Raw genomic sequence first — 9,956 nt, 5'->3', positions numbered from 1 at the left:
ATTAAATGGGAATTTAAATACTGTATTGAGCAATCTTAATAATGAATTTACATTGTTCGACTTTTTCCCACTGAAGAATGTACTAACGTGTGAGTCTGGATGTCGAATTCAAAACAGGCAAATAACAGAAAGAGAAGAAGATCTTAGGTGTACCACTTCCCATCAAAGGGTTAAGGCTTAATATATAGCAGCTAACCTGGATGCATCATCTCCTGTAAAATTTCATATCATCCTGGGAGGAGAGTCCAGCAGCAAACCACAACCCACTACAAAGAATAAAAACAGATGATTATAATTGTGCATCTTTGGTGGGGATTTAACTTCAGTGGTTTAACTTTCATTGAGAAGAAGGGACAAATGACCCCTAAAGAACAGAGGACACCCCAAAACTTTACAAAGTGCTTGGGGTAAACGTATGAACTTATGGGAAATTTAAAAATGTAAAAGAATGTAAACTGTTTGCGGATAAAAAGTCAAAAACAATTAAAGCCCAGGCAATGAAATTTCAAAACATAAACAGATCTGAAGCTCTTGTGAAAGTGTTAAAAGATAAATACTTCACTCAGAGAGTCACAGACTACATACAACTTAGCAAAACAAATTAGGATTAATAATGTGGTGGACTTAATCGGACTGGATTTCCTCTCAGCATGTCCACAGTCAATATACCTTTTAACTTATAGTGGATTTTAAGACCTGAAATATACTTTTTAAAAATAGTCAGCCCAACTAGCCCAAAGGAAATTACTGTACAAGATTATGCAAATTGACAAAGAACTGAAAAAGTTTGCCCATTTTACAAACACAATACCTGACATCAGACTAACATAACTATAGAGTGAATTTGACATTTTAAAAATCATTAACCCTCCTAGGAAAATTCAAGCTGTATTTGACCACAAAGCCATTTTGAAAGCGCACTTGTAGCTCTTTACTCTCTCCTAAACGTTTGATTATTCTTCATTTTCAGTACTGACATATGAACAGTTCCTTTCCAGGCTCTACTCATCACGGCATCAACGGGCCTATTTAGGTGTAAATATAACGACAGCTAGCTTGCTATTACTAGCCATATCATATCATAAGTGATAGCTAAAGACCTCTGTAACAAGCCTGTGTCATCTTCTCACGCCCAACTGATTAGATCCATTCCAAAGCTGAATCAAATGTAACCCATCCAAAACAATTAAAAGCCTAACGTCCGTGTATAAAGACGGTGCCCGAGTATCTCTGTACTTACAGATGATGGGGTAGATCTCGTCATGGTTGGAATTTAGAAAGCATATTCAGTGTTAATTTGCTCTCCTCTCTTGCTACATATCGTCCGTGTATGCCTCCAATTCCTCGTATAAATGGCAAACGTATTCAGGCTCCCGTTGCCGTTAGCAGTCTAACTAGCTAACGTTGTCGTCGTTAACGTTACCCTGAAAACTGCGGGACAAGCAAGCATATCTCTCACCAATCCAACGTTAACGTTAGCTAGTGACGCTGTGTTCAGCCAGCGGGTTGTGGGGCCCATTCAGCTGGTTCGTCAACAAGTCAACGTTAACCATTAGCCAGGTTAGCCGAATTAGCTACCAGGCGTTAGCCAGGTTAGCTAGGTGAGCATCCGTTCTGTATAACTGTAAAATCCAAAGTATACCTCTAATATAAATACAGTTAGACATTGCATTGGCAGTACATTAAACGGGGCTGTTAGCTAACACGGCAACATTTGCTCAAATCGTACAATGACAATGTCTAATATCACAGGGTTAACGTTAGCTGTAACGTTAACACCGTGCCAGCATGACTCTTCGTCCAAGCCCACACAATCCGTTGCACCCTCTAGCTCACAACAACCTGGAAAACGGTTCCCGTCTAACGTTAAAATTAGTCAGTTGACCTACTGACTGAAAGCAAATATTAACGCTGGCTTCGGCGGACTCGGCACCGCCACATAATGTTAGCTAGCCGCCATACCATAAGCTACCATTCTCAACTTCACTGTCGCGTCCATCATTGTTAACCATTCACGTTACATATAATATACATCTGCGAAAGCGTTAACGTCAAATGTTAAGCTTACGAAGGCTAATGTCAAATATAATATTTAATTATTGCTCACCTCTGATGGCACGATCTTCATTTAAAGTCCAATAACCTGTATGATGAGGAAACTTATCCAGCTTGAGATTCTCCCCTCCCTGCACGGTTAGCGAGTAATGTTAACGTTAAATCCAATCCCCGTCCTCTGATCGGCAAACTCTAAAATTATTCGCCAGCTAGATTTAATACGCTCTTCATATCCCAAGCTTTGATGAACAACATTGGCGATCGAAGCAACTTTGACTAACGTTACTATCAGCTGATGACTAGCAACATGCTAACGTTAACTAGCACGCATAACTTACTAGCTAACCTTAGCGAACTGGCTAGCTAGTTGACAAAATGAACGCAGCTAACATTAGCTACCTGCCCTGGCTAGCTGTAGCTTCTTTGGCTAGCCTCAAGCTAACAATTCTAGCTACCGCTAAATAAACGTTATGCCAAATTCTGATTTTACGTTGTCTTTGCAAATTTAGCGTCGGCCTCTTCGATAAATACGACAATACAGTTAAATCCAGAGTATTTTAAACATGAAACAGAAACCGTGTCCTCTGATAATTTTGGTTAGGAATTTTGTGTCAATTTTCACAAAATGGCGCGCGGTCCAAACCTGCGCAGTGAACCGGCCCGGTGGACCAGAGACACGGACAACTGAGTTAGTGCGGCGCCGCCTAATTATTTCAACAATGTTAAAACGTCGGCCTCTTGATCTTCTTAATCCGATCCACTAGACGCATTTCGATATCCAAAAACGTCAAATATATATCCACTGACAGCATTATTCCGGCGGGAAGGGAGAACATTTGAAAAGACTGAGCTGGGAAAAAAAACCCTCCTGACAAAATGGCGATGCTCTAGCTTGTTGCCATGGCAACTGTCAATCAAAAACTAAAGTACCCGGATGTACCAATGACGAATAAAATCTAACTGGCCAGAGTTACAGGACATATAACTCTGGTGTCCCTGTCTGTCTTTTTAACCGTGTTTGGCCTGTTGCTACCATCCGGCAGAGATGTATACTATGTTTATTTTTACAATTTGAAACTACCATCGCCTTGTATAATTTCCCCTCGGGGATCAATAAAGTATTTACAACTAGAGTCATAGCCAGGATTTTAGAAATAATGAGGTCATAAGCCCCCAACACAGGGTGGTAGGGGGCACCTTTAAATAATGTTCTATTTATAATAATAATAATGATAATAATAATAATAATATTTTATTTGCTATAGTAGTTAAATACACTATATATAACTTTAATGTAAAATAGCTGTATTTCCTATTCTACTTTAGAGCCTTTTTTGTATAAAATTCTACAGTGTTTCCCTGTTGGGCTGCAGAGAAATAATAGTAACAAAATGGGGAATAGTACTAAAAACACTAACTTTGGAAGAAAGCCACTGTACAAAGCCTCATATCTTCTTGAGGCCTCAGATAAACTTTGGAATATATTTTTGCACAGAGAGAGGACTGTGGATTTTGGCCCCATCACATACATTGAAATCTCTTTAGGAAGAGATGTCTTAATGGCTAGTATGAACAAGAGGAATGATTAGAACAAGACAAACCTGTTTCAATGTGCATATGGACACCTGACTATTGTTTTAAGACAGACAGAAAGAAAAATTGTGAACCTATCCTTTAATGTAGCCTAGGCACTTCTCAAATCTAAAGATGTGCTAAAAGTATGAACTTTTAATAAATGTTTATCCCAGTTTAGTTTGTCACCTGTCCTAAGCCCACTGTAATTCTTCTGAAAAAAAGTTAGTCTAAACATTGATGCCATCAGTGCAACAAGACTGAATTGCATTTTGGAAAAATATCAATAAAACGTGTATTGGCTTATTGCACTTTAGTGCTACCTCAATCAGTTGCAAACCATCCACTACTTTTGATGGCCAATTCTGTATCCAAACAGCGGCGGGCAACATGAAGACTTTCACTCTCCACAGCACTTGCATAGGACTGTCTGTTGGATTTGGACACTGAAAGACAGAGATTGTATTTATTTACACACAAAATGGAGTTGCCAAAGTTAATCCTGGTTTTACTGAAGACGTGATGTGATATTGATCTGATTTATTTTTACTCATTGATCACTTAGAGGTGATGTAATGGAGAGCTATCTATTGTACTAGACAGGTTTTAAATTATTACAGTGTGTATGGATGTTGTGTGAGTTTTCTTCATGAAGTATTGTAAATACATTATGTGGACCCCAGGAAGAGTTGCTACTGTTGTTTTTACAGTTGGTACATTTCTAAAAGACTGCAGAAAACTATATTTCACTCCACCTGCTTTTAGGGACCTCCCAAATTCTTGGGAAATGAATTGAGGGCCACTGTTGCTCACAAGTTGTTCAGGGAAACCAAATTGACCAAACATTTCACAGGCCGTATGAACATCCTCAAATTAGCACACGACAACTACGAGAGTGTGTTGCTATGGCTCTTCTTTCTCTCAAAGTGCTTTAAAGATGACTGACAAGCTGATGAGAAAAGAGTAAAAATGTAAACACTTACAAACAAAAAATCAGATAAAAGACAACAACAAATACAATAGATAAGAGGGAGCAAGACATTTTAAAACATTAATAGAATAAAATAATAATTAAACACCAGGTTGAAGAGGTGGGTTTAAGTTTATGGTTAAAGATATCAACACTTTCAGCTGCTCTCATATCCGTTACAACGGTTCTGAGCACAAAAACTAAAAGCTGCCTCACAAGAAGTTTTTGTCCTGCACTTTGGAACAACTAAACTCGTCCTGAAAGAGTTCTGATTCATACATCGCAAGCATGTCAGACCATGAAGGGCTTTAAAGAGAAGTGAAAGAATGATAATAAAAAACTAGGTGTATTCCCTAGAACTGCTTTGGTTTCACCACCATGCTGCTCCATTCCCTCTCCTCAGCTAGCTTGGTAGCCTCCACAATTAATGGTAAATAATGTGTCCATCCATCCATACATCTGCCCATTTTGCCCATGTGATTTTAAATACTGTAGAGTATCTTGTGAATTTTCCCCTGGGGATCAATTAAAGTCTTATATTAATCTATAATAATACATCATAATTTATTTGTTGATTATAATTTGTATTAATAATCTGAATCAAAGTAAAAGTTATAAGAATAAATGCAGTGGTGTGAAAAGTAGCAGAACATGGAAATACTCAAGTAAAGTACAATTACCTCAAAATTGTACTAAAGTACAGTACTTGAGAAAAAGTTAGTTTCTGGACAAAATGTATGCCATGACATTAGGCAGGGACTGAGATGGGATGTACATCTACACTGTTAACAATTGTAAAGTCCTATAGTAGAGCAGAATATTATATTATTATTATTATATTATATATTAATATATTCATTGTTTGTGGACAGGTTTTTAAAACATATGTTGATGTTTAATCCACGTGCTTGGTTAGTAACACCATACAGCCTGTTACCCTCTGTGAAAACATATGCTTGAATACTTAAAAAAACCTTTTGTTAAACATATCTGGGGTGGGGGCAGAGGATCATAATTTACCTGCATTGAAGAAATCACCCTGTTAATGGTAAAATGAAGGCAAACTGCCCTGAATCGCAAAAACAATTTTCCAATTTCTCCCTTCTTTTTTTATGCTTCCCTCCTTCTGTTTCACAATACTGTTGAACCAGACAACAATAGCACATCTCCCTGAGCCTGGTTTAGATGATTTGCAGGTGAAAAGACTTTTATAAAAACTGGCCAAAAATATCTTTCAAAAGTAATATTTTTAGACGTCTCTCCATCATATAAGAATTATTTCAATGGCCTTTTCTATGACTGTATTTCAACGTAGCCGGATCTACCAGATTATTTGAACAGATGTTTTGGCCAAATAGCGCAAACATTTTCTAAAAAAGTGGAATTATTTATATCCCCCAAGGTGTTATTGCACAGGTGTACACGTGAGATGCCACTGCAGTAACAGCGTTTACTTTTGCATTCTTTCCTGGGTTAGTCAATAACAGTCATCAAGTTAATGATGTCTGCTTCTGAGCCAAGACATTAGCTGAAAGGAAAACTTCACCACAGAACTTTTTTAGCTAGGAATTTTGAACAAAAAAGTACTTTGATTCTTAAAAAAACAACAACAAAAAACAAACTTCAAGTACTTGCAACAAAACAATACCAAAACCTTAGGGTTAGGGTTAGGGTTAGTGAAGTGAAGCACACGCTTTGTGAGACATATTTGTGCATCTAAAATGCATGTATTTCACTACAGTTTTGCCAAATACACCCTTTCTGCATAATATTCTCATGCTGACTTCCATGCCATCATTGGCATTACTGTTTGACCGACTAGCTCTTACTTCCTAACCCAACACTATAGCCAAAAGGTATCCAATGCCGAGTGTCTTTGAGTGAGTGCTATCAGTGAGTGATTGATCACTAATTGTTACTTGTAGCCCACAACAGCAGTCTGCAGCATATGTAACATGCAACCATAACACACAAACCCCAGCAGTCCCCACAGAGACCCTAATGTACATAAAGCAGTGTTTGGCAAGATGAATACATGACTTCTGTCAAACCACAACTAATGTTCAAAGCCCACAGGAAAGAAATACCAAGTATATGCAGTTCACCCATGTTTCTGAAAGATCCACCACCCTGGGACTTTGGGAGACACAGAGGGAATGTACATACATCTGTGCAAAACTGGGTGATTAGGATGTCAGAGAATCAGCAAATGTTTAAAATGATTTTGTTATTAAAATTAGGATAAAAGATTTCACCAAAAAAGTGGACCGCAATTAATTCAGTTTACACATTCAGTATGCATAACACAGGGTGTAAAGTAAGCCAGGTGTGGGCCTTAGTCTAGACATATTTTTAATTTGTATTAGTTACTTTTTGATTATGTCCTGGACTAAGTTTAAGTTAAACCATTTCAACAATGTATTTTAGTCCTCATAAGTGAGGGTATGTGCGCACAGTATCAAAGCTTGAAGGGATCACAAAAAGCCCACACTTCGGAGTAAAAATTAGTGGTGGAATGCAACAAAGTACATTTACTCAAGTCCTGTCCTTAAGTACAAATTCGAGGTACTTGTATTTTACTTGAGTATTTCCATTTTATTCAATTTTATACTTCTACTGCACTACATCTCAGAGTCTGGCAACTTTAGTTACTAGTTACTTTTCAGATTACAATTTTTCCTGTCCAGTGAAAACCATGTATCTCCAAATTTGGTGATTTATATTTTGAATTTTTCTGAGAAACTGAAGGATAAAGTTTTCATTTATGGGTTGAGAAAATTATCCTACCTCTTAAGCTAAACAAACAATTAAAAAAAAAAACTTGGAGGTACTTGGTTTTCACAGTACAGTGATGCTACAAACATATGCTCTTATAGAAGATGATGCATTGCTGTAGATGAAACTACAGTATATAAAGTAGTTCAAATCAGCTCAACCTTAAACAACTACAGCAGTGAAATACAACATACACATTAATGCAGCAGTAATATTAAAACACTTCATATACAATAATAAAACATTGACAGGGACCATTTTTCAGCATAACGAGTACTTTTACTTTTGATACTAGTACGTTTTGCTGATAATACATACTTTTAGCAGACTTTTCTTTGTAATGGAGTATTTTGACAGTGTGGTATTAGTACTTTTACTTAATTAAAGGATCTGTGTATTTCCTCCACCTCTGGTAAAAACAAACACAACAATGGAACCACATAGAAGATCATGAAGATCAAAGAAAACAATACTAAAAACCCCAAAGTGATATGTACATGGACAGAACATGTGGGCTGTGTGAGATTATCACCACTGCATTTTCTTAGTAAAAGGTTTCAGAAACTGATTTCATCAAAGTCAGTTGCTCATGTCAATAAGTACTGTACTAGTTTGGCTGGTGGAGCCTGTCTGACAGACAACATTACTCTGAAGTTAAACCACCTTAGAAGTTTAATTTAAGCCTTCATTTAGTCCTTATTCCTTGAGGAAATTGGTTTCGTAAATTCCAGACAATTCTTAACCTCGCCTGAGCTCCAACTCCATCTGAATTCTCTCTTTCTATTTCCTTCCTTTGACTCTCAGAGGACACACAGTACTTATTGAAGGCCACAGAGGTCATGGGTGTAATTGTGTTCTATATTTTGTTTTGACAGGATTACAAAATAATTATTTAGTTATTTTTGGGTTTCAAAAATCATGAAATACTGTTGTTATTATGAACAAATTGTTTCAAAATATAGAGAAACAAAAGTATTGTGATTATTTGAACATAAACCTGACTGTCGAGATTCTTATGTGGTGATCTTCTATAATCGACAAACAAATATGACTAAAACTATTAGTTTAAAAGATACAACACATGTTCCAAATGTGTGAAATCTTTTAAGCTTTCCTTTCTATTTCACTTATACGAATGAGACGGGAGAGAAAGATGTCACCATGAACCCTTTCAACTTTAGTGTATTAGTATCCAGATGGTAATTGCATCAGTTACTCATTTAAATGTATATGTTGGATCTTTTTTTAATGTTCTCTGTGTTAAATGTGTAAATGTTCCAGTTGGTTCTCTTCCCTGAACCTCAGTGTGTTCAAACTAACAACCCTATATGTCTACAATGCTTATCAGTGGTTGAATCAGTTTAGTGTTTGTATGTATGTTTTCAATCTAAATAGAGCTCAGATCTTTAATCAGATTTATCTTCACATTGTCATAGTTAAAATAAAAGTCCATTGTGTATGTTATGTGATCAGACCCTGACCTATGTGAGTACAGTCTATGTTCCCAGAAAAAAACACACGTCTACAGTGACAGATTTTTTCCTCAACTCCAGCACTGCCCGTTACAGTAGATTCTTTGACCACAGGATGGCAGCAGAAGCTCATTTTGGTTGGTATTCTGGAGCCCATCTGGTGATGACGGCCATGATGCTTACATTTCTTAGTGTACACTTTCTTTGGAGTTTTGGAAAGTGAGTGGAGTAAGTCAAAGCACATAATGTTAAAGCCCTTGCAGAGACACCATTGCTTCACCGTTGTATAGTATTCTAAGTTAATTGTAGTGGTGGAAGAAGTATTCAGATCCTTTACTGTAGTAAAGTAAAAGTAGCAATATTACTGTGTAAAAACACTGCATTCAGAAGAACTTGATACTTAAAGCATAATATACTTTAAGTATCAAAAGTAAAATCATCCATTATGCATAATCACTCCTTACTGAGTACATATATATATATATATATATATATATATATATATATATATTGTATTATTATTATTTATTCATTAACATGTAAACAGCACTTTTGTTTTGCACCTGTTTGATATGGAGTTAATTTTAACTACTTTATATCCTGTTGGGTAGTTAAATATTCTATATGTTAATCATATATTACTATGTATAACTATAGCTGTGAAATGAATGTAGTAGTAGTAATGTAGTTTCTCTCTGAAATAGAGACAGAAACAGTAACAGGAAATGGAAAGTAAAGTACAAGCATCTACAAATTGTACTTAAATACAGTACTTGAGTACATGATTAATGGTAAAGAGGTCTAAAAGGTTTTGAATCTGATATGATCACAAGCAGCTTATAAACATCTCATACTGTACCTATCCATCCGTCTATGTGTTTTCCAGGTGTCTGTGATCCCTCTGACAACAGGAGTAAGTCTTTGTAGGTTACAGTTTCCTGACACAACACCTCCCTTGAAACTTGACGTCTAGTTTCTAAAACTGTCAGTCTTGCAGGTTTCTTGGTAAGGAACCTATTCTATTAGAGGGTGGAATCCTGATATTGTAAACAAAAAAATATGCTGCAGTAATAATGTATTTCAAATCCCTGATCAGTTTTGAAATTAATTTT

The sequence above is a fragment of the Enoplosus armatus genome, chromosome 5, assembly GCF_043641665.1.
Source record: "Enoplosus armatus isolate fEnoArm2 chromosome 5, fEnoArm2.hap1, whole genome shotgun sequence".
In the NCBI taxonomy this organism is placed as follows: Eukaryota; Metazoa; Chordata; class Actinopteri; order Centrarchiformes; family Enoplosidae; genus Enoplosus; species Enoplosus armatus.
Note: the sequence above shows the minus strand (reverse complement) of the source record.